The sequence below is a fragment of the Polypterus senegalus genome, chromosome 12, assembly GCF_016835505.1.
Source record: "Polypterus senegalus isolate Bchr_013 chromosome 12, ASM1683550v1, whole genome shotgun sequence".
Classification (NCBI taxonomy): domain Eukaryota; kingdom Metazoa; phylum Chordata; class Cladistia; order Polypteriformes; family Polypteridae; genus Polypterus; species Polypterus senegalus.
This window is the reverse complement of record NC_053165.1, coordinates 47,125,019-47,150,312: the sequence shown is the minus strand read 5'-3', so window position 1 is coordinate 47,150,312 and position 25,294 is coordinate 47,125,019. Positions and strand designations below refer to the sequence as shown.

Here is a 25,294-nt window from a genome sequence, read left to right as displayed (position 1 = left end):
GGTGGATTGGCGATTCTAAATTGGCACTAGTGTGTGCTTGGTGTGTGGGTGTGTTTGTGTGTGTCCTGCGGTGGGTTGGCACCCTGCCCAGGATTGGTTCCTGCCTTGTGCCCTGTGTTGGCTGGGATTGGCTCCAGCAGACCCCCGTGACCCTGTATTCGGATTCAGCGGGTTAGAAAATGGATGGATGGAAAAAAGGCTTCTTTAGTTTGAGCAAAACAAATCATGGGTATGTTTTCAGAATCACCCCCAAAATAAACCAGTAATATATCTACCAGAACTCTGATTACAACATATGTAAAACAGTGAGAGTAAAACAAGTAGCATACTGCACATTCATCATCTCAATGCAAAACAATCTAGGGTTTCTGAAGCATTATCCAAGTATATACACTAGCTAGTCAATCGGGTTGATCGGCAGGGACTGTGACAATTTGTTTATACAGTGTTGTACTGTGTGTATTTGAACAAGCCACACAAAAACAAACACAAATTTTACTTTCATGCAGTATCAAATATGACCAATGTGGGTGTGCCAGGGATGCTAGGGGTAAACTAACACATAATTCTTCTCCAAAAGCCAAGTCTTTTCCAAAAGCAGACTGGGAAGAGGGAAAAAAAAACAAGCAATAACTGTAGCAAAGCACGTAATCTGATCAGGTTTAAAGGCAAATGAACACAACAGTATCGTGCACAGCTGTTACAAATCTGGAAATATAAAAGCCAAATAAAAGAATATTACAGCCTCTACAAAGAAAGGGATAATTAAAGCTTTGTAAAAGCACTTTAGATCTGAGTTTCTTTGCACATTTATCTACATGCCATCTGGTAAATGCACATAAAGAAAAGAAGAATGTTTCATATTAATGACATTTTTAAATATTAAAATTATATATAATTCTTTTGCACTTTTTTCCTGTGGGGAACTCCATACTCATGTAACAAAACCTAATTTAATACAGCACACGTACCAATGCATTCTGGGATATTTTGGCTCAGATATATTGAGGGGCAAATCTTAATTAGCATGTTATGGGCAAACATAAATAAAGCATAATATTTTTAATGCTGTGCCTATGAAAACTCTTAACAACGTTTCAAAACTTTTGCCACAATAACTGTGAATGGGAATCAGGAATGTGAATGTACACACAGTAAATACAAAATCTTAGATAAGAACCATTTGCTTAGACATTCTGAAAATTATTTAAAAATGATAGAAAATCTATTAATTTGACACTTCCCTATGAGAATTCTAAATAATCAATCTCTTTACTAGGAATTATCTTCATAATTTGTACCAGGTTAAAAAAATATTAATTTCCTGCATTCAAATAAATCCACATTCCACAAATCCTATGTTTTTAGAAAAGAAATAGACCCTAAATAATGTATTACTCTACTGTATGTCCTCACAGCCATGAGAATGTTAATAGAAATGTACACGTACACAAAAAAAGAGTCTTGTTACGTGAAAAAATTAAAGGAACACCCCTCCAAATTGTTTTTTTAATATGTTATATACCCCATGTAGTTTGTAAGGGTGGTAGAGAAAAAAATGTAATCTTGCATTTTTGTAGTGAAAAGACATAACAAACAGCAATGGCACATTGCCACAATGCTGTGTGTTTGAAGTGAAGATCTGCCTTTCATCCTCATTCACTGGTCAAGTATCCTGTCATCAATTTAATCACACGTTATTTTGGAAAGGTGTTGTTCCAGTTTTCCAGAATTAAGTATTAATAGTATTTTAGTAAAAAATGCATTTATTTTGTATGTTGATTACTGTTGGATCCCATTCAATTTGAATCTTTGTAATGTCATGTTTTGGTGGAGAAAAGAAAACTATGTATGGTGTCACACGCATGCGCATGGCAGGCAGCTAAACGGCTTGAATGAGAGCAATTCCATGTCAGACCAGGGAGCAATGGAGTGAGCTAACTCTTTCTCTTACTTCTCTGCAGACCTCTTACGGGAAATTCTGCCTGGCCCCGGGCCAAATGACACTACTTCCAGTTCTGGCTCTACTGATAACATCACTTCCTCCGCTCTCCTTTAAAGTCACCATCTTTTTATAATCTAATCACTTCTGTTCTGGACTTCAACCGGTACACTTCAATACAATTATTTTCTATAATATACGAGTGGCTGACCCAAACCTTTTTGTGGTTCATATTATTTTAACTTGACGACAACGCCCCCTATCTGTCACAATGGATATATATATCCATTAGATATATAGATTATATCTAGATATATATAGATTATATCTAGATATATATATATATCTAGAGATATATATATATATATATATATATATATATACACACACACACACACAGATATATAGATATATATATATATATATATATATATATATATATATATATATATATATATATACTGCTCAAAAGAATTAAAGGAACACTTTTAATCAGAGTATAGTATAAAGTCAATGAAACTTATGGGATATTAATCTGGTCAGTTAAGTAGCAGATGGGGTTGTTAATCAGTTTCAGCTGCTGTGGTGTTAATGAAATTAACAACAGATGCACTAGAGGGGCAACAATGAGATGACCCCCAAAACAGGAATGGTTTAACAGGTGGAGGCCACTGACATTTTTCCCTCCTCATCTTTTCTGACTGTTTCTTCACTAGTTTTGCATTTGGCTACAGTCAGTGTCACTACTGGTAGCATGAGGCGATACCTGGACCCTACAGAGGTTGCACAGGTAGTCCAACTTCTCCAGGATGGCACATCAATACGTGTCATTGCCAGAAGGTTTGCTGTGTCTCCTGCACAGTCTCAAGGGCATGGAGGAGATTCTAGGAGACAAGCAGTTACTCTAGGAGAGCTGGAGAGGGCCATAGAAGGTCCATAACCCATCAGCAGGACCAGTATCTGCTCCTTTGGGCAAGGAGGAACAGGATGAGCACTGCCAGAGCCCTACAAAATGACCTCCAGCAGGCCACTGGTGTGAATGTCTCTGACCAAACAACCAGAAAGACTTCATGAGGGTGACCCAAGGGCCCCATGTCCTCTAATGGGCCCTGAGCTCACTGCCCAGCAGCATGCAGCTCGATTGGCATTCGCCATAGAATACCAGAATTGGCAGATGCACCACTGGTGCCCTGTGCTTTTTACAGATGAGAGCAGGTTCACCCTGAGCACGTGACAGAAGTGAAAGGGTCTGGAGAAGCCATGGAGAACATTATGCTGCCTGTAACATCATTCAGCATGAGCAGTTTGGTGGTGGGTTAATGATTGTCTGGGGAGGCATATCCATGGAGGGTCACACAGACCGCTACAGGCTTGACAAAGGCACCTTGGCTGCCATTAGGTATCAGGATGAAATCCTTGGACCCATTGTCAGACCCTATGCTGGTACAGTGGCTCCTGGTGCACAACAATTCCTGGCCTCATGTGGTGAGAGTATGCAGGCAGTTCCTGGAGGATGAAGGAATTGATACCATTGACTGGCCACCACACTTTCCTGACCTAAATCCAATAGAACACCTCTGGGACATTATGTTTTGGTCCATCCAATGCCACCAGGTTGCACCTCAGACTGTCCAGGAGCTCAGTGATGCCCTGGTCCAGATCTGGGAGGAGATCCCCCACAACACCATCTGTCATCTCATTAGAAGCATGCACCGATGTTGTCAGGCATGTATACAAGAACACAGGGGCCATACAAAGTGCTGCATACAATTTTGAGTTGCTGCAATTAAATTTTGGCAAAATGGACTAGCCTGCCACATAATTTTTTCACTCTGATTTTTGGGGTGTCTTTGAATTCAGAGCTCTGTAGGTTGATCATTTTCATTTCCATCAAATGATGTGGCATCCTTTCGTTCCTAACACATTACCCAGTCTATATCAGTATAGATATCCAGGAGGATTTCTTTTTCCCATTGAGATCTGATGTGTTTTCAAAGTGTTCCTTTAATTTTTTTGAGCAGTTTATATATATATATATAGTGTGTGGCAGTAGATATTTATTGATATATTCCAGTCTGAGTTGGGGTTATAAAATGTTACTTTTGCCCTTCAGTAAAATTTAGTTCGGCACCCCATTCTTCAGCAAAAGAAGGAGCAGTTTTTTGACTTGGGAGATTTACAGCATCCTACTTTAGCCCTTATTAATGCAACTGCAATAGGAAGAGTTCTTAGGGGTCTGTGACACTAAGGATCTGCCATGGTTTCTCAAACTCTTCATTTTTTATAATAAAAAAAAAAATATTTTTATTTTTTGTGGTGGCCGAGACAAGTTTATTTTCAGTCTGGATCCCCAACAACTTGTGGATTCAAAGTGAAGAACATATTGACTAACTCAACCAAAGTTAGTACAAAAAGTACAAAAATAAAGGAAAAAAGAAAATATTAACGGAAAGAGTGTAGGATAAGGAGTTCCTGAGAGCAAACCAAAGGCAACAAAGTAAAGAACATCTTCATACAATACATACAGTGCCTTGCAAACACATTCAGTCTCTTGACTAGTTCTCCAGACTCTACTGCATAACAAATCCTACATCAAAATTTGCTTTTCTGTAATATTTTTATTTCAAAGTCCTGAAATTCAACTTTTGTGACTTTTTTTTTTTTTTAAAGCAAAGTAAAGACAAAAAAGGACATGAAACTCAGGATGCTAAAGCCATAGAAAAGTTTGAAACACTATGTAGCAGGGAATTACAAATTGGTTATAATTAATTCATCTTATTCATAAAATAAATAAGCAAAGCATAAAGAAGAACTCTTTCTTACCATTTGTCTCTAATGCAGTTGTAAGAGAGGTATGGGGCCCTCACAAATCCAGAGCAAACACTGATTACACACTGCTCCAGAATCAAACCTAGAAAAAGAGAGAGGGGGTTATGGACAGAAGGTTAAAAGTGATATTCAGCTGAAATATCCACGCAAACTGTTTATTAAACAAATAAATGCAACAGCATTACATATAGTATTTCACTTTTCTTACAATCATTCAAGATGGCTTCCTCTAACCATTCTAAAATGCTGGATTGGTAGGAAGTGCAAATAAATGAGACGAAATGTGAAAAGAGGTTGCTGTTTGTACAGTCTCCTTTTCCCATTATTGGATCTCAAGTATTCCTATTATTGTGATTAAGACATCATGCTGAAACTATACGAAAAAATGAGTTAGACTTATGACTCCAACACGTGCAAAAGTATATTGTATACTTTGAGAGATTAAAAAAGTTGACTAATATCTATACCCTTTAATGTTCTGTGCTTGGCCTGATTCATCATCCACATGCTAACACAGAATCAACTGATTTATCAACATGACCTATTTCTTCATACTCATGTTAATGATATGAAACTGTACAAGATGTACAAGATGATCACTAGGTGGTGCACCTTTGCCATAAACAAGCTTGCAGTTTGACTTAATACTGAGGCAAAAACATCACTGGATTACCTAAAATACATTTGGGCAAAGATCAATTTCTTTTTATAAATTCCATACCAGAACTGAAGAGGCTTAACTTGCTGTAAAATACAAAACATAATGGGCTTTTCTTCAGAACCATCAATGATTCAGCATTACAGTGTACATTTCAGAGTGAATGCTATAATAAAAAGTTCTACAATATAAATTAAAAATAGTAAAAATACCAAAACATATGGAGGGGGGGACACAAAAATTCCCAGAATTTAAAAAAAAAAAAAAAAACAAAACACTTTGTTATAAAACTTGCAGCAAGTTTCTTTTCAGTGACCTTCACAATATTCTCCTTGAGATGCCATACACTTCTCCCAGCATTTTTTCCATTCCTGAAAACGTCCTGTACACATCTTTGATTACCATGCCTGTAGCCCCCTGCGTTTCTTCCTGGATTTCTAGCACAATAGCAAATCTTTTTCTCTTCAGTCTCCATTTTAACTTAGGGAACAGTCACAGAGAGCAAGGTCTTGCAAATCCGGGGGATCTGCAACCTCCTTTAGTGTGTTCACAAGCACTTCAATAACCCGGTTAATCACAGAAACCCGATTTCTAAAATGCCATGTAAACCCTTATTCTGGTTAGAGATATCAGGTTAATGGCCTGATAAACAGAGGTAGATTTCTCCACAAATCACCTGATTATTTGACCATGTACACCCTTAACTGGCTTGCTGAGAAGGATTTTTGTAGTCTGTATTTGTCTGCTGCACTCTGTCAGCCTGCAAATGTCTTTGCTTCACACGCACGCGTTATAGCAGCCACGAGTACTAGTGTCCACAAACTAAATCTTCAGAGGCAAATGTTTGGGTGACTGCATTATTCCTTCTCCTAATGCAATACTTAGTCTTACTGAAGAAAAACATACTCACAGAATTATTACTCCTTTGCAGGGCTCAGTCACACAACCAAGCAGAAAAGAGTGAGCTGCCCGACGTGCTTTGGATTGCGAGAGAAAAAAGCACTATATAAATGTAATGAGTTATTATTATTTTTAATCTCGTAACAGAAACCTATAAATAAAGAGTCACTTTGACTAAACACATTTATAAAACACAAGAAAATGACCACAGGTGTCATGCAAAGTTTGACATTCAAGGTGGCCAATTATGACTTTTAACTCTTTTTTTTTTCACAGTTTCATGACGTTGGAGCATACTGACAAAGGAGAACTCTAGAACAGTGCTTCCCAAACTCAGTCCTGGGGACCCACTGTGGCTGCAGGATTTTTGTTCCAACCAACTTCTGTTATTAATTGGACTCCAAGCCCAATTCAGTGAGCTGTCATTTCCCAGTTTCTGTGTTTTGGAGTCAATGGAGAAATAACAAAACTAAGTTTGGTAAATTGTTATTAAAAAGTACTAAGAACTTATAAGGGGATAGTTTTCTTTTCTTTTTTTAACAATTTTCAGCCTGATTTTCACTCTGCTTTTCTAGGTGTTTTGATTGTTTAATTATCTACTAATTAGTGGGTCTAAAGCTAAAGTTATTGCAGCCTTTCATCATTCAGTGTTGTTTACCTGGCTGTCAGGTTTGTTTGTTTTAATTATCATTATTAGGATACAATGAAGGGTGCAAACTGCACAATAAAATAACAAGAAAATGGGAAAACAACAAAAGAGAGGTAAGGGTTTAAAGCAAAAGTAGAAATATTTCTAAATGTCTTAGAAATGTAAATGTAAAAATCATACTGCTGTGCTTTTCTAAAGGCAGAATAAAAGAACGGAAAAAAAGACCATCTAAAGAAATGAGATCAATTATTAAAACTAATTGTGAATTTTGCTGGGATAAAAACCTGCAGCCACAGTTTGGGAACCACTGCTCTAGAAAATTAGTTGTCCATGTAAAATCAGATTTTTTAAAAACCAATTTCTGCCTTAACTGGGTTATTTACCTTAATTCAGTGTTATGTGTGCATGTAAACACATTAACTGTTTTTTGTGAAAAACACAATACGCTTAAGTGCACTTGTCTTTGTGCAAAATCCAGTTTTGGATGCACTACTTCTCTGAATGGTTTTTTCCTGATGTTTATTCCATAGACGCCTTTGCACTTAAATATATGAATATAGCATCTCAGTCAGAGTATTCTGAAGATTACTAAAATAAAATTGCTGTACATTTTATAATAATGCTTTTTTTTTTAACAATAACTAGGATTCTCCCCTCGAATTTAAATGACTATGTAATGGACGGTCGACACATCCAAGACGCTAGATAGCATCTTCCCTGCAGTATGGAGGTGCCGCAGATTCCCACAGGGCACCATGGGAGATGGAGTTCGGCTTCACAGCCCTGCTGGGTGCTGTGGGTGCCATCGTGTGACGCTGCAGGGAGACGCCGGGATTTTTATTTTCCCTGTAGCCCGGACGTACTCCCAAATCACGGGGACAGAAAAACAGAAGTACAACCGGGCTGAAGAAAAATATAAGTCTTCATCTGACCCCGAAGTGCTATTGAATCACATGGAAAGAAGCACTTCCGGGTCAAGAACTATTTAAAAGGACTGGTGAAGACCCATCGGAGAGAGCCGGAGTAGGGAGGGAGTGTGACAGAGCTGCTGGGAGGAGAGGAGGCATATTATTATTGTATTGTGATTACTGATTTATTGTTGATTGTGGAGGTGCTATATCCCCAAAATCCGAAGATGTTATGCAAAGATAGCTTGCCAAAATCAACACAAGAGCAGATCAAACACTTCTGAATGTGATCGTCACCACAGCAGGGCACATTTAGCTTTAATGAACCATAATGGGTGCAGGTCTTTATAGATGTGGTGAAACATTTTCATATAATTAATTTAGATCTCCCCATTTTCTGACTCCTGCATTCAGGAAAACCAAATGGGTAAATGTTGGCGTCTCCCAATGCCAGAAGGAACACACTTATCATTATAGAACTGCATTTATTCTGTTACAACAATTTCTTAAAAGCATGTCACTTGTGACAAACACACACAGGTAGGGCTAACGTGTACTGGTTCTTTATCACTAGCATCAGTTCTTCAGAATATTTCTGCGTTACAGGAGAACTTTAAAAAGTTGAGGTATGACTCCAAAGGAAGAAACTACAAAAAGAGTTATGGTAAACTAGGTCCAGCATGCACGAATTTCACTGCATTTGCACTTTCACTACACGACAATAAACCTGAATATTTCTTAAACCAAAACTAAATATACTTCACATCAGAAAATAATGTAATATAAACAGGGTTATCAACAGATTCAGTTTATCAGATACTCTCCCCCCTACCATTCCCAATACTACAATAATTTAAGAAACAGAACTTTGCAATTCAACTATTAAATGCAACTCACAACTTTAAAAGCCACCTTTAATGAATTGTGTATCTATTGGTTGATTTCATCCTAAAACAGCCATCTGAGAGTATGTCACTGCTAATATGCTGGACAAATCCTTTACAAGTCCCTAACAATCACCCCATGATGACATGCACACAAGAAAGAGGAGGACCAAAAAAATACAAGCAACTACTGGTTCTGACCATCATTACCACCGCCGACAAGGAGGCAGCCATCAAATCGTAATGTACTCTGACATGATCTTAACATCACATTGTGATCACTTCTTTGATGTGTGTAATTGAGGTCACCAACAATAATCTTTCCCCACTTGTCTCAGATGATGACAAGGGGCAGAAATGCAAGTATAAGCACTTCTATTGTCACTCATAACTTTAACCTAAAACTTTTCATATTACTTTCAGCATGCAATGATTGACAATTATTAAAGCAAATTTTAGGTTTTGTGATTTTGATGCTAAAACATATGCAATTAAAACTGAATTTCTACCAAAGTACAGTGTAAGTGTAACCAGTCCTGCAGTATTTGTATGCAATTTTAATTTTATGTGTTTTTACTACATTTTACACACTAAAAAATAAATCAGGGAACTTAAACTTTCTGAATCACAAACATAATTTATGCTTATACAACACTAGTAACTTCAACTTACTATTGTAAGTAGTTTGAACTCCACTTGATTAATTCAATGATTAAAAAAAATTACATTGTGGTAACTTGGTTGATTGACATACTTTCTCTCCACCTTCATTTGAAACAGTGTGTCTAAGTTCTCACCCACTTGACATGTCTGCACAAGGTCATGTCACCTTACCTACCCACTGCCTGTAATGCAGAAACATTCCCTTAGAGTGAGTATTACTTTATTTACAAATATATTTTATGATCAGACAGTGACAGTAAGGCCGCAGTAGCTGTAGGTTTTTGTTTGCAACCCAGCTGCTTAATTAGAAAGCAATCCTTGCCAATAACCGTTCTTATTTAGTATCACGACTTGCTAGTGTTTTAACCCTGCAATGCCGGGTTATTCTTAAGTCACAGATTTTTTTTTTTTCTTTCTAATGATATTGCCCAAAAGACTTGAGGCCTAAAACGGATGAGTAACCTTTGGTTTTTCACTTTCTCTTCATTTTCCTTCCAAGTACTTTATTAAATCAGATGCAGTGCAGGATGACTACACAAAGGCATAAATGTAAACAAGCAAAATGGAGAACTGCGGTTCCTTTGTCATTTACATCTTATTGTTAATAAGGACCAATTCAGAACATTGAATGCTGCTATTTATGGCTAAAATAAGCAAATAAGAGTTCACAAACTTAGCAAGACAACTGAAATGAAGCAGAAAAATGTCACTTGAGCAATAAATGCTTCATCAGTAATAAAGTACTTCTCATGAAGCAATTGGGTTGGAACAAAAACCTGCAGCCACTGCAGAACCAATGATGCTCAACCCCGATTTAAAGGGTTTGAGAGTCTTAAATAGCAAACCAATTAAATGAAGTCATTAGCAGCAAAAACTGGTCACTAATTAAGAAAATGGTTAGAATGAAAAACCAGCAGCCACTTTGGCCCTCCAGTATCTGTGTTGGGCACCCCTGGTATACTGGATTTGGCTTATATTTTTATGTTGATGTCACAATTTAACTTGAAAATATTAACAAATAATTAGATAAAACTATTGGGTGTGTAATTTTGTCAACTTAAAAACTTGTATTTCTAAGTACATGACATTTAAAGAAATGACACAGCAGCACAATGGTAGCACTCCTGCTTCACAATGAGGAGACCAGGACTTGGGACCTAGGATTCTACTCAAAATATCTTTAGATACTGAAAAAAAATACTTGACAAATAACTTTTTTTTTTTTTTGCTTAGCCAATACTTGGGTTTATTCTGCTAATCTATACTTGTAAAAGGCAAAGCCCTCACTGACTGACTGACTCATCACTAATTCTCCAACTTCCCGTGTAGGCAGAAGGCTGAAATTTGGCAGGCTCATTCCTTACAGCTTACTTACAAAAGTTAGGCAGGTTTCATTTCGAAATTCTACACGTAACGGTCATAACTGGAACCTACTTACGTACATATATACGGCCATAGCCTGCAGCTCGGTCGCCGTGTGAGGCGGAGTTGCGTCCCTCATCGTCACGCCTCCCACGTAACTGAGTGTCTGCCCATATAAGGCCGGCGGTCAGCAGCTATCCAATAGACACGCTTATGCAAAGGAAGATGAGATGGTCAGGGATAGACTAGTGTTTGGCACAAACTCAGCGAAAGTGTGAGAGAAACTTTTAAGTGCCGGGTCTTAGCTAACTTAAATAAAGCCGTGGAAATCGCAAGATCGCACAAGCACAGCTGAGAACCTTCGATCGGCTCACGTGAACTGACTTTGCAGGACTGGGAAAGGTAAACCCGTGCATGCAGTGTGTGATGTCTCAGGTAAAGAGGAAGACGAGCTGCTTATTGATGTACTAGGAAAGGAACAACCCTCTGACGCTGAACAAGCCTTTGTAGACATATCAATAGGAAAGCAAGGTATAAAGCTTAAGTTTAAATTATGTTCATAGACACGCTGCCACTAAATATTCGCAGGCAAATCCACAACTTAATACCGGGAATGCCTGTTAAACATGTTAGATTCACAAGTACCGATTTGGGTAGTGATCACTTCAATGAATGAAACCTGTTCAAAAAACGCATTACACAATTGAGAAGACAGCAAAAGAATATGACGCGAGTGACGCATACAAGCATATTCATAAGTGCAGCTACTGCAGAAACAAAGCACGGTGTAAACCTTAAGTTTAAATTAAGTTCATAGACAGGCTGCCGCTGGTGTTTGTCATGCCTAAGACGAATACGATATTTGCGAGATACAAGTTTAATGAGAGGACGCACAGTATAAATGAGACTTTTCATCACTTTGTAATGGAGTTAAAATTGCTGGTGAAGGACTGTGCTTATGTAAACGAAGATGAGATGGTCAGGGACAGACTAGTGTTTGGCACAAACTCAGGGAAAGTGCGAGAGAAACTTTTAAGTGCCGGGTCCGAGCTAACATTAAATAAAGCCGTGGACATCGCGAGATCGCACGAGATAGCACAAGCACAGCTGAGAAGCTTCGATGCATGTACTCCTAATGGCTCACGTCAACTGACTTTGCAGGACTGGGAAAGGTAAACCCGTGCATGCAGTGTGTGATGTCTCAGATGAAGAGGAAGACGAGCTGATATTCGCAGGCAAATCCACAACTTAACACCGGGAATGCCTGTTAAACATCTTAGATTCACGAGTACCAATTTGGGTAGTGATCACTTCGATGAATGAAACCTGTTATCTTTACAACGGGTGACAAACACAGAATGTAACTTGAATACAACACATCCTCCAAATACGAACCTGATTGAAAAAAATAATGATAATCAAATCCTTGATGACAGCAACACTCATAACAGTGACAAAACAATTACACTGACAATCATGTTACGTTATTTTTAAAATGTTTCCTTTTCTTTTTTATAACTTCTTTAACACACTACTTCTCTGCTGCGAAGCGCGGGTATTTTGCTAGTTAGTAAATAAATGATAATTAAAAGTATTTTTAAATGTAAAGGAAAAGTTAAATCACCTTACTCATTTGAAGTGTTCTGGATTCACTTCATTTAAACATAACTCAAAAAGCTTCAGAACATTTTTTTTGTTGTCATTGACATGAAACAGTTTTTAGAAGGCATAATCTCACTACTTGGGTGCTGTCATGTTTGCAGATTCTAGATGCAACTGGCTTGCAACTCTAATTCACACCTATACACCAACTTTTTGAGCAAAACCTGTACTTGTAAACTAAGTGCAGAAGTATACTGCATAGTTTTCCCACATGTTAATTGTATTATTTATTATAAAACTATATAAACACTTTTTGGTATACTTCAAGGTCCCAATATACACCTCACACATTTATTTTTCTTCTTGTTTGCCTATGCCTTGATATGTAGCATGTAGGCAGCATGGTGGTGCTGTCTCCTGGGTTTGAATACTTGCCCCATCACTGTCTGAATGGAGGTTGCTTATTCTCCTTATATCAAGGCTTTACTCCTACATTACAAAAAGAACCATGCCAAGTTAACTGGGACCTCTAAACTTGTCTGGTATTGGGTAGCCTGTTATGGTCTGCCACCTTGTCTAGGGACAGTTCCCTTCCTAATTCCCTGTGCAGTCGAGATTAGCTGAAGGCTTTCTGAACCCTGGGCTAAATTAAGCTGATCTGACAACAGTTCAACAAACTCTGGTACGGAGTTTCGCTCCCAAATCCCCTTACGATAGCTGGCAGTTCAAATGCGGCCCCTGTGTGACTTTTGGTGCGTGCTGCGATGGACTTGTGTCCTGTACGGGGCTGTTCCTGTCCTGCTCCCAGTTCTGCTGGGTTTGGCCCTGGCTCACCACGACCCTGAACGTGGGTTTCAAAATGTCGCAATATTCCCGAGACCCAAAGAATTGCATTACATTCTAGTGGCATGTGTCATATTTGCATTGAAACTATGACGCTCGTGTTATGCTACTGTCATTTTGTTTTTCAAAATGTTTGCGCGTTAGTTATCTTGTTAAGTCACATTATATTTCTGCGCAGAACTTCATGGTTGTAGATGGACTTCGTTTAACCCTGAACTCGTAGGAAAGTAAACACGATACACAACGTTAAAACTCTACGCCACTGCCGTTTTCGATTCGACTTGTCCAGCAAACTGACTGAATTTTTATTCTCTCTCAGTTTTCAAAAACGTTAGTAAAACATATCTGCGGCAGAGAAAAACGTCAGTAAAACTTGATGTGTAACACCCATTTAAACACCTGCCGCGGTTCTCCCGTTCGCCAGCGAACAAGCGAGTGTTGTCGGCGTGTTCGCACCGCAAACGTCACACCATACAAAGACTACACCCTCCTCGGGCAGTTCCCCGTTATTCTCGGGTCCCGCTTGCAGCCACAGCCGAGTGGAAGGTGGCCCTTCAGCCGCACGTGGGTTTACTGAGGGCCTTCACGTTATCAGAAGAGGACGCTGCAAACAAAGATGTTCCTCGCCACTGTGGTTCGTTTAAAATAATCAAGGTGCGCAGATCGTAAACTATTCATTTTTGCATCACTGATAATTGTCAGAAACCAACATTACCGTTTAGTATCCAGCGTTGCAATGCACAGTAAATGGCTGCTCCTCTTGGCTTAAGACGCACACACAAACTTCTTTTTAACTGACAGGTCCTATAGGCGCTGTCCCAATTACCACGCTGTAAAGTCACCGTCTTATGGATTTAATGACCTACACACGGATGCTGGAATTTTCCTTTTTGGTAACATTCCAAAATCTGGTTGTGAGAGTTAATTTGTTTATCATTTTTATCGTATTAATGCATTTACAAGACGAATTTTTAAATTAGGAGTTGTTTCGAGATCGCACCAATAATCAACTGGTGGCTTTTGTGATTGACAGGGATTTCATCCAATTATAAAATGCTGCGCCGCTTCTTGCTTTGATTTAACTAAGTTGCGGTAGTATCGTACCTTAAGCGAGAAAGAAGAAAATGTCAGTAAAACGCCTTCGTTTACCTAGGGTATGTAAATCTAATCTCCCCTTGTCATAACAGCATTAAGGCAACACGGGGGTCTTCAGCTCCGATCTTGGCGGTCCGTACTGGCTGCAGGTTTTTACTTTAACCAGTTTTTTTGATTAGAACACATTCATTTAATACTAAGGCAGTTGTTTTTTTGGCTTAGTTAACTCGTTTGATACGATTCCGAACTTAATTGCATGTTTCAAACAGTAGCATTTAGGTTATGTTTCCTTTTGTTCTTAACCAGCCACAAGTTAATAATGAGGTGCAAATGACAAAGGAACCACCAGCTCTCCGTGCTTCCATTTAAGCATGTCTATCTGCATCATGAAGTATCTGTGTTAATATAATGTTTTGAAATAACTGAGATAGAAGGGATGGAACAAGAGGTACTCATCTGTTCCAGACCACAAAGCATATGGATAATGTTTGCAAAAAATGAAAAAAATCAACAAAATGACAAAAGATTTGTCTTGGAAACATGAAAGCACCAACAAGCCATATAATTAAACACGCGTTTCATTATCTGCAAGACGTGGCTTCTGATTACAAAACTGGCTGGAATGAAAACCTGCACCCACTGTGGCCCTCCAGGACCAGAGTTGAGTATCCCTGGGCTACACCATGAAGACAATTACAGGTGGTGAATGTGTACAAGGACTATGCACTTCATTTTAATATTAACCTCATAATCTTTTACGTTTACATAGTTGCACACAAGATAATCTTCATTTCGTACATTGTGCTGAATTACTACATGCTTAATTTTTTAAATGTGCAGTTAAAAAGTAAAAAACAAGTATATTGTTTTCTTTTATTAGAACACGCCTGTTAATTATACTACTTCATTTCTGGTCTTTTTTATATTTGGGAAACATTTAACTCAGGTTACATCTGATCAACTTGCAATTTATTATTTAAACCGTTGCTTACTAACTAGCGTTCTCCTGGCATCCACCAAGCCCTGATTCATCCATCAGACTGCCAGATAGTGAAATGTGATTCATCACTACAAAAGAACTCATTACGACTGCTCCAAAGTCCAATGGTGGCTTACTTTACACTGCTCCAGCCGACACTCCACATTGTGCATTTTAGGCTTCTGTGCGGCTGCTTGGCCATGGAAACCCATTTCAATAAGCTCCCAATGCATAGTTTTTGTGCTGATGTTGCTTCTCAAGCCAACTTGGAACTCTGCAGTGAGTGACGCAACAGAGGATAGGTGATTTTTATGTGCTGTGTTCTCTGTGATTTTGCATTGTCTACCACTTCATGGCTGAGCTGTTGTTACTCCTAGATGCTTCCACTTCACAATAATAGCACCTGCAGTTGACCAAAGCAGATCTAGCAGAGCAGAAATTTCATATACAGTACTAACTTATGGCAAAAGTGGACGCTTTATGAAAGGGCCACGTTTAAAGTTACTGAGTTCTTCAGTATGACCCATTCCATTGTCGTTTGACATTGCATGGCTATGTGCTGACGTGATGCACATGTTAACAACTTAACAGCAGAAATCAATAATTTAGAGGTGTACCCACATACCTTTGGCCATATAGGGTATTATAGTGAAATATCGGTCCAGTACATTTTCTTTAAGAAATCGTGAATTTGCTCTGAAATTAGGCATAACTTAAAGCAAAGTAAAGAGTATTATAATCTAAACATTGATAGATGCTACATTCATTTAAATGCACTCCTTCAACATTAGTGAAATACAGTATATTGTATCATTTTAGATATTATTTCCTACCCTGAAATAGCAAGAAATGTGCTGAATACTTTATTTACTTCTTTCAGATGTACTGAACACTTCTGATATATGCCACTGACATACCTAAACCTTGAATTAATTGAAACATTTTAATGTACGACTTCCATGGGTGCAGGAAATTTTACTTGGTCACTCTGCACAAAATGGAAAATTTTGTGCAAATTTATTCTAGAGCTTGGCTTCATGTCAGTTTTTGTTCCACATCATGATTGGGGCAATGCCGTAATCATTTAACATGCAAAATGGATGGGCTACAGATAAAATTAAGACTTGAGGTTTATTTTCATGCTGTAACTTTTCACATCTTTCTTACAGAAATCAATGCTGAGATGAGTTACATCTTTAAAAATCACGGCCCCCTCAAAACTACACCCACCAGCTCACCGTGACCAGCCACCCTGCTATGTTCAGTAAGTTGGGGGAATTCTTGTCTATTCCTGCCTCACGTGCCAAGCCCATTTAAAAGGGAAGGCTTGACACAGACCCGCTAGACATAAACAGTGCATCTGTAGAGATTTTTCAGCAGTACATAATGGAGGCTGTGTGTTTCGTTCATTCCAACACTATTTGACACAGGCTGCGAGTTCATAATGTCAGGTCAGTTATGACTCAGGCATGAAGCCATGAACACCACCCTCTGTTTAAGCATGCATTTTAAGCCTAAAGTAAGACATTTGAAACTTAAGTTTATATATGGTTGGTGCCCCCTGCCATCTGAGCGCCTTTGTATGGTATGTGAAAAGGACACCCCTTTTCTGGCTGTCTCGCTTTTTTATTTTTTAAAAGGCTTAAAAAAGCAGTGGCTCCAATATTATTCAAACTATTTTTAGCTCAGAAATGCCACTGCAAGGTGGTATGGGAGATGTGTCGTACTAGTTTTCAGGAGGCCGAGTGTGCTTGACAGGTTTTAGGAAATAGCTCTGCAGAGAACAGACCTTGAGACTGGTGGAATTTTTTTTCCCCAATAGAATGTCTAAATGTCACAAGAAGCTCTGATAACTAAACACTTTCCAGTCTCAGTATAAGCTGTATACTTATTTTTAACCCAAGAGCTTTCGTAAGCTGCAGATGTTGACTATACTGTTGTGTTCTAACTGCAGAGATTAGGAAGTAAATAATAATACATCTTAAGCCTGGAGAAACTGGTAATACTGGCCATTGAACTGGGGGAGCTCTCTTTGTTTGAAGTAAAAAGGCTAGTAAGAAGTTAAATTATACAGAAAAGTATGTGGAATATGAATTTAAAAAGAAACTGTTGCACAAATACCCCATATTATGGTTGAGGGAGATAATGCTGTGATACTGTCTTGGTTCCCTGACTTGCCGAGCACCATAACATAACAGTCATAAACCTGCTTAATCCAATCCATGGTCACCTGGGAAATGGGATGTAGCCTAGCCCTAGAGCACTGAGCAACTGGCAGGGAGCAGCCCAGATGTTTATTTATTAACCAAATATTATGTCAGTACTGACAAAGGGAGCTTTGACCTAGCTGTTTTTTTGGAAGATGGGTGGAGTGTTTGATTGCTCATCTGTTTTTCTGAATCTGACTGTAATAAAGTTTGGCATATCTGTATAAGTAAAAATGTTTTATTCACAGATATATTTTGTAATATGTAAAACTATAATTTTGAGTGTGTATTAGTAACTAAATATATTTTTCTCACCACCTTCCCTGAAGGCATGTATTGCCACCATCAGCAGATGAACCAGTCTGTATTGTGATGCATTGCTTGGCACTTTTGGTCAAGACCCTAGACGGACCTCAGCTCTTTCTGATAGTTGTGACCTTTTCATCAGTACAGAAGCACAATGTTTTTCTCTGTGTTCCATCACACCATTCCATCCATCCTTTACTAGATTTGATAAATCCAGTTCATTGTCCTAGGCAGCTGGAGTCTACCCTGACTACATCAGGGGCAAAGCAGCAAGCAGCCCTGAACAGCATACCAGTCCATCACAGGGTATTCACACACCCTCACAATCAAACTTCGCCAGTTAACCCAAAATGCTTGTCCTGGGAATGTGGGAGGAAAACTGGTTACCCAAAAAAAAAAATCCCATATAGACATTAAAGGAACGTGTAAGCACCCAGGCCGAGATATCAAAACAGGACTCTGGCAGGGTAAGACAACACCATTAAAAATTATGCCACCCTCATGATAATGGTATTTGTTTGTTTTTCTTTTTTGTATTGTAGGTGAGAAAATATTTCCTCATCCATTAATTTATCAAGTCTACTTATTATCACACACGTGCGATTAGGAGGCGGTCAAAGAGCCTAAAGGTGAGTGAACTATCGAGAGATATGGAGTGGTCACGTGGTACTTACCTGAATCTCTTCTCTTCACAGAAAGCCAGAAGGAATTTAAATTACCTCCACTTCCGGGTATACAAAATGGCTGATGCAACATCACTTCCGTCCATCACCAATGACATCACTTCTGGCTCATCCTAATGACCTTGGTTCCGGTTCCTGTCTGACGTCACTTCATGCCAACCATTTCCTATTTCCCATAATCCTTACTGTATAAAACCACCATTTTCATCTCAGTAAATTGTCAAATGCACCTTTGCAATCAAAGACTTTTGATCTCTTTTTTCTTATATATTGTCTGAGGGCAATATACGGGGACGGTCCCCAAACCTTTATATTTGACACGATTTATTTTTTCAAGGGAAAACCTCACATATGTTATAGAGTTATTTGGTGGCAGAGCAATTTCTGGTGACATAGCGCATAAGGAAGGAGCTGATTGTGGACAGGATGTTTAGTTCATTGAAGGACAAACATATTTGCACAGGCAACTACACAACCTCATAAAATGACAGCCTAGTTTGGCTGAACTAACAGTTAAACCAACATGGGAAGAACATTTAAAACACCACAAGAGGGTAAGCAGTCTAAAAAAGCAACAGTACTAATCAGTGGCAAATTGGCATGAAATCGGGATGAGGCTATAGCAAAACTTCCTTTATGTGAGCAGATTTTTCCAACATTTACTTGCACTTATCTATTGTCTATCCCTCTTTTACTATTGACTACCCAGACATGCAAATTCTTGTCAGAAAAATCATCAAAGAGATAATGAAATGCTGAGGCCTGGTCTGTCTTGACTGGCATTAGATCATTGTGATAACCTCTGACAATATCATCATCTGACAAAATACAGAGGAAAAGATTTAAATGCTAACAAAACTGGCAGCCTCACAATCACCCTCCACCCAGGGAGATATATATCGGCCATGAATTGCCGAAAGTGAAACAGCAACACCTCAAGTTTAAAATAATATGATTTTATGGCGAAAAAAGGACAAGCCACAATAACACAGAAGGAACATGCGGACTGTACACCCTGCACGGCACAAGCACAAGTCTGGTAGTAGCACTAACCATTGTGGCTGCCAAGTATCTGCGGGACAGTGCAAGGCTGGCAAACAATTGAAAGAATTGTGTTCTCAAGACCTCTTCTTTCCACACCAGGGGACAATACTCCTTTGAAACAAAAACATCATGTTATTTGCTTCTTTTCCACAAAGTGGGTTGATCACATATGTAAGACCTCACTAGTGCAGAGGTAGGCAAAGGCGATCCTGGAGAGCCACAGTGGCTGCAGGTTTTTGTCCCAACCCAGTTTCTTAATGAGAAGTCAATTGTTGCTATTTAAGCACTTATTGCTCAAGTGACATTTTTCTGCTTCATTTTAGTGGTTTTGCATGTTAAGGTTCCCCACCCTTAATTGCTTATTTTAGTATTAAACAGCTGCATTCAGTAGTTTTAATGACTTTTTATTAGCAATGAGATACAAATGACAATGGAGCCAGCAGTTCTCCATCTAACTTATTTCCATATACACCTGTGTGGATTCATCATGCACTATTTGGTTTAATCAAACACTTAAGAGTAAAATGTTTTAGATTAATCTGTTTTAGGCTTCAAACCATAAATGATCCATTGCCATTTGCATCTTATTGCTAATAAGAAGCCATTAAAACAGTGAATGCAGCTGTTTAAGACTGAAATAAGCAATTAAGGGTGGGGAACCTTAACCACTATAATGAAGCAGAAAATGTCACTTGAGCAGCAAGTGCTTCATCAGCAATAATTGACTTCTCATTAAAAAACTGGGTTGGAACAAAAACCTGCAGCCACTGTGGCTCTCCAGGATCGACTTTGCCTACCTCTGCACTAGTGGATTGCTCAAATTTAACACCATTAGGTGGTCCTTGGCAGAGAATGAAGATCAAGAAGTTGTTCAGCCCCATTCTGATCAGCTTAATGTCTTATGATTGATGATCTTTTAGAATTGATCTTTTTGTACCTCTTTACTGAGTTGTGCTGCATAACCTTGACTGGAAAAAGTTTGAAACAGAAATATAAAAATATGATTTTTTTGTAATGGAATGTTTTATTATAATGCTTGTTCACTAACCTGGAAAGTTCTGATTACACTTGCATATAGACAACCAGGCCGAAACCTAGGACACTGCAGGGCCAAAAGAACTAACTATTTGAAGTCAGAAAAGGGCTTGCAGAAGCCAGCACAAAGACAATTTGAATTACTACAAAAAGCAATACTTTCTGAGAAATTACATTGAGAACATGAGGGAAAAGTGGAAAAAATGCTTAAGAAGACACAGTTGAGAGTTGTTGGAAATATTTTAATAGCAAGTAACATTACTGAGGGAAGCTTGTTAATTATTTTGCCCTGATAGGGCTGTGCCCTACTGGTACTTAATGCAGAAACACCACTGGTTCTAACCTATATGGTACCTAGATTCCATTTGCCAAATTTATATTTATGGAAAGGGCATACTTTAGACCAGTGTTTCCCAACCTCGGTCCTGGGGGCACACTGTGGCTTCAGGTTTTTGTTTCAACCAGCTTCTGTTTTTAATTTGATTCCTGGGCTAATTAAGTGAACTGTTATTTCCCAAGTTCTGTGTTTAGGGAGCAATATAGAAATTAGAAAACTAAGTTTGGTAAAAAAATATATATATTAAAATATACCAAGCAGTTATATGAGAATAATCTTTTTTTTTCTTTTTAACAATATTTTCATCTTGATTTTCATTCTACTTTTCTTGGTGTTCTAATTGTTTAATTAATCCATTATTTACTAATTAGTGGGTCTGATGCTAAAGTACTTGCAGCCTTTGATTATTCACTGTTGTTTCCCAGCGTGTCTGCTCTGCTCATTTTAATTGGCATTAATAAGATACAACGAAGGGTAAAAACTGCACAGAGAAAGGGCAAAATATAATGAAATCAACAAAAGAGAGTTAAGCATTTAAATCTATAGCAAAAGCAGAAATAGTTCTAAATGTCTTATAAATGTAAAAAATCATGCAGCTGTGCTTTTCTGAATGTAGAATAAAAGAAAAATAATACCAGCTAATTAAATGAGATCAGTGCTATCAGGTGTTGTCACTGATTAGGAATCTGGATGGAACAAAAACCTGCAGCCACAGGGGGGCCTCCAGGACCGAGGTTGGGAAACACTGCTTTAGACCACGGGTATCAAACTCCAGTCCTGGAGGGCCACAGTGGCTACAGGTTTTGACTCTAGCCATCTTCTTAATTAGTGACCAGATTTTTCTGCCAATTAACTTCTTTTGCTTTAGTCTTAATTAACTTGATTCAGACCCCTTAGTTGTCCCTTTGTCCTTAATTAGCAGCCAAACAATGATGAGACACGAAACAAGCCGCCACATGAGCAGCTCACCTGTGCCCATCACACAATATCTGAAGATAAGGAAAGGTGACGGTCTCGGTAAGGTTGAACTCTCAGGTCACCAAAGGATTTTGACAGTGTTCATAAAAAAAAAAAACAGAAAATCAACAGTTTGGGAAATGTCTGCTGTGGCAGAATGAGAGCAGCAACTAGCCGTGGAATTAAATAACGGGTTTAATTAACAGCAAGAACCAGTTTCTCGTTAATAGATTGGTTGGAGTGAAATTGGTTGGAGTTTGAAGCCCCAATTTAGCTGGTCATCTGTTGGCTCATTTCACATCTCATTTCTGTTTGGCTGCCATTTAAAGAATAATCAAATCAATTCAGAGGACCGAATCCTTCAAAACAGGGCTATTAAAATGAAGGGAAAAGAAATCAATTAGCAGTGAAAACTGGTCATTGTTTAGGAAAAGGGTTAGAATGAAAACCTGCAGCCACTGCGGCCCACCAGGCTTGGAGTTCGACACCCCTGCTTTAGACCATGGGCCCCAATCAGGGGGTCCACAGGGATGACATTTTTTCAGATTTGTGTTCCAACCAATTTCTTAATTAGTAACCAATTACTACTGTTAACTAAACCGGTAACTTATTGCCACAGCCCGTTAGTGCTCCTATTATGCCCTGTCAGAGACTTCCAAAATTGTTTGATTTTGCTTTTGTCAAGACTAATCCCAACATTTTGAGGACCACAGCAGCTTAGTCCATTTCAGTCCTTCTCATTTACTATTAATTGTATTGTGTTAATGAATTGTGAACACAAAGAGATGTAAAAAAAGGACCAAGCTACTTACTGAGCTGTTGATTGCCTTCCTATTTGCATCTCTTTCTTAATTGGCCGCTAGTTTAAAAAAAACAGCAGCATTTGAAAATTGTGAATGCAGCTGTTTAAATGTTAAAGAAGCAATTAAGGATTCCTAATCTTGAGGAACGACTAAATGAAAATTAAGATGAAAAACATATGGAGCATTAGCTGGAATAAATGGCTTCTATTTAACAAGTTGCTTGCAAATAAAAACTAAAAAGAACTAAAACTAAAGAACCCCCTGCTCAGTATCAATTGTTGATATAACAGTTTCTTACTCCTTCACTTTGAACAAGATTTTATAATTAATTACTTGCATCAGTCCAATTTCTCACAATGTTGTTTCCTTTCATGCTCATCTGCATGGCTAACCTTTGTCTTTTAATTTCCATTTTTTTTTTTTTTTAAATCTTGCTCAGTATCTATAATGTTTCAATACAGTGAAGCAAAGTTTTTATTTTGTTTTAAAAGCAGAGAAAACCCTGAGGGAAAAAATCCCTCCCAAAAAACTAGACCGCAATCTCATTTAATTTTGAGCCTTTGATGAGGCAGAACAGCAATAACAGAATGGGAGAAGACAGCTGCTCTCTGGAGGACATGTACTCTTACTGACAGGAAGACAGAACAAGGCCTAGCAGTGATTGATGGGTGGGATGGGACACATCTTCATACACTGTATATAGGTTAGACTGGAATGCGTAATGTGCACCATCCAAGTTTCAGACAAATGTAACACGACTTTATACTACAATTCAGCTTGTATGACACAGGCAGAAAGTTGAAAGCAATGCCACCTTTAGAAGCCCTCGTAAGACGAGTAACATCTCCTGGTGCTGAGCACCTTGCTGCTCAAAACGCAGCAACATAATTCTTCGGGAAATTTTCACTTAACTTCTCGGGTCCCTCAGTCATAACTTTCAAAGATCTGGCTTGTCCATCATCCTGTATTGATTTTTTCTGAAATGATCTGTATTGTCTTTGGTGTGGCATATTAAACCAGGATAGACAGACTTTTACTACCAATTGACTGTTTTACACTTCTCATACAAGTCATTTGTGGCCAGTATCCCACCCTTCCCATATTGTATTATAAACTGTCATCTTTTTTTTTTTTTGTAGCTACCAACTAATGCTGTCAGATAGAACTTCACTAATATAATACAGATTTATTTGAAAAAGGTCTAATTTGAAGGCAAAGACCGATATTCAATTATAAAAGAACAAATGTTTGTTTTACCTAACACTAATTTTGGTATTCTGCTACTCCAGACGCGCGTTTCTGTATTTTGAAGAGCAGCTTTTGTACTTCAGTCATTTCGTAACGTTGAATTGTTAGCTTGCTGCCTCCATTACTAAATCTTACAGTCACAGCGTTTCACAAAGTAGTTTGAGAGAGTTTAAAGTTTTGTCTCTCCCACTGTTCTGTTTTTTGATTAACAAAGCAGTTTTTCTAAACATGTCTCTGGCTCCCTAAAGCAATGTTCTTCTAATAGTGGTCTGCTTATTATTCCAAGAGCTAAGTATAAAAGAAAATGTGAAGCAGCTTTTTGCTGTCATGCACCAAAAATCTGGAATGCTTTATGGGTAGAGATATGCCAGGCTAATATCATGGATCATCATCTTCATTTTTAATTTGGCCTTTTCTTATCTGCATTTTAGCTCAACTTCTAATAAGATTATATATACTTTGAAATATCATATTCCTCATTGATTTGCAACCATTATTAATCACTTCTTTTCTCTGCTTTCTCTTCTACTTTTTCTTTGATGGCGTTTTTCGCCGCCACCACCACCTGATCAAAGTAACGTGCAGCCGCCTGTAATGTTGGACCATAAACAGATACTCTAAATATCGATGAGACCCACTGCCTCAAATTACCTAGGACAAAGCTTAAAAAAACAATAATGAATTACTGAAGTAACATTAAGTTACGCAGAACACCCAGTAGGGGCTGGGTGGTCTTTTCATCTTGTAACCCTTACAAATTGTTTTTCTCTCCAGCATCGTACCCCTGGAGTTTTTTTTTTTTCACTGCCCATCTTACCATACCATAGCACTTATCTTATTAGAGACTTAAAAATGAACCTTTATATATGGATTCTACTTTTTCTATCACTACTATATCTGTTATTTATTATCTATTATTTTTGGTATTTTTTCATTCTAGGGCGGCACGGTGGCGCAGTGGTAGCGCTGCTGCCTCGCAGTTAGGAGACCCGGGTTCGCTTCCCGGGTCCTCCCTGCGTGGAGTTTGCATGTTCTCCCGTGTCTGCGTGGGTTTCCTCCGGGCGCTCCGGTTTCCTCCCACCATCCAAAGACATGCAGGTTAGGTGGATTGGCGATTCTAAATTGGCCCTAGTGTGTGCTTGGTGTGTGGGTGTGTTTGTGTGTGTCCTGCGGTGGGTTGGCACCCTGCCCAGGATTGGTTCCTGCCTTGTGCCCTGTGTTGGCTGGGATTGGCTCCAGCAGACCCCCGTGACCCTGTATTTGGATTCAGCGGGTTGGAAAATGGATGGATGGATGGATTTTTTCATTCTTTTTTCTATTTCTAAGTTGTCTTGAGACCTTTTCTTTGACATCTTGTAAA

General features: G+C 38.5%; 1 protein-coding gene and 1 long non-coding RNA gene across 7 annotated transcripts in view; one reads left to right on the top strand and one right to left on the bottom strand.

The window, feature by feature from the left end:
- Positions 1-18,703, top strand: part of LOC120540377 — a 196,207-nt gene extending 177,504 nt beyond the window's left edge. Inside the window, exons 1-4 of one of the 2 annotated variants that reach the window (XR_005635801.1) lie at positions 14,323-14,394; positions 16,484-16,578; positions 18,370-18,456; positions 18,523-18,703. This is a non-coding gene — a long non-coding RNA (uncharacterized LOC120540377). Of the gene's footprint in view, positions 1-14,322; positions 14,395-16,483; positions 16,579-18,369; positions 18,457-18,522 lie in introns of those variants that run through there. The other variant, XR_005635800.1, reaches the window with a different exon arrangement.
- plxnb1b (plexin b1b) overlaps positions 1-25,294 on the bottom strand; it is a 308,635-nt gene that overhangs the window by 63,297 nt on the left and 220,044 nt on the right. For all 5 annotated transcript variants that reach the window (XM_039771079.1, XM_039771083.1, XM_039771080.1 and 2 more), the window contains one exon: positions 4,766-4,853. The gene's annotated coding sequence lies outside the window, so the exon portion shown is untranslated. The remainder of the gene's footprint in view (positions 1-4,765; positions 4,854-25,294) is intronic.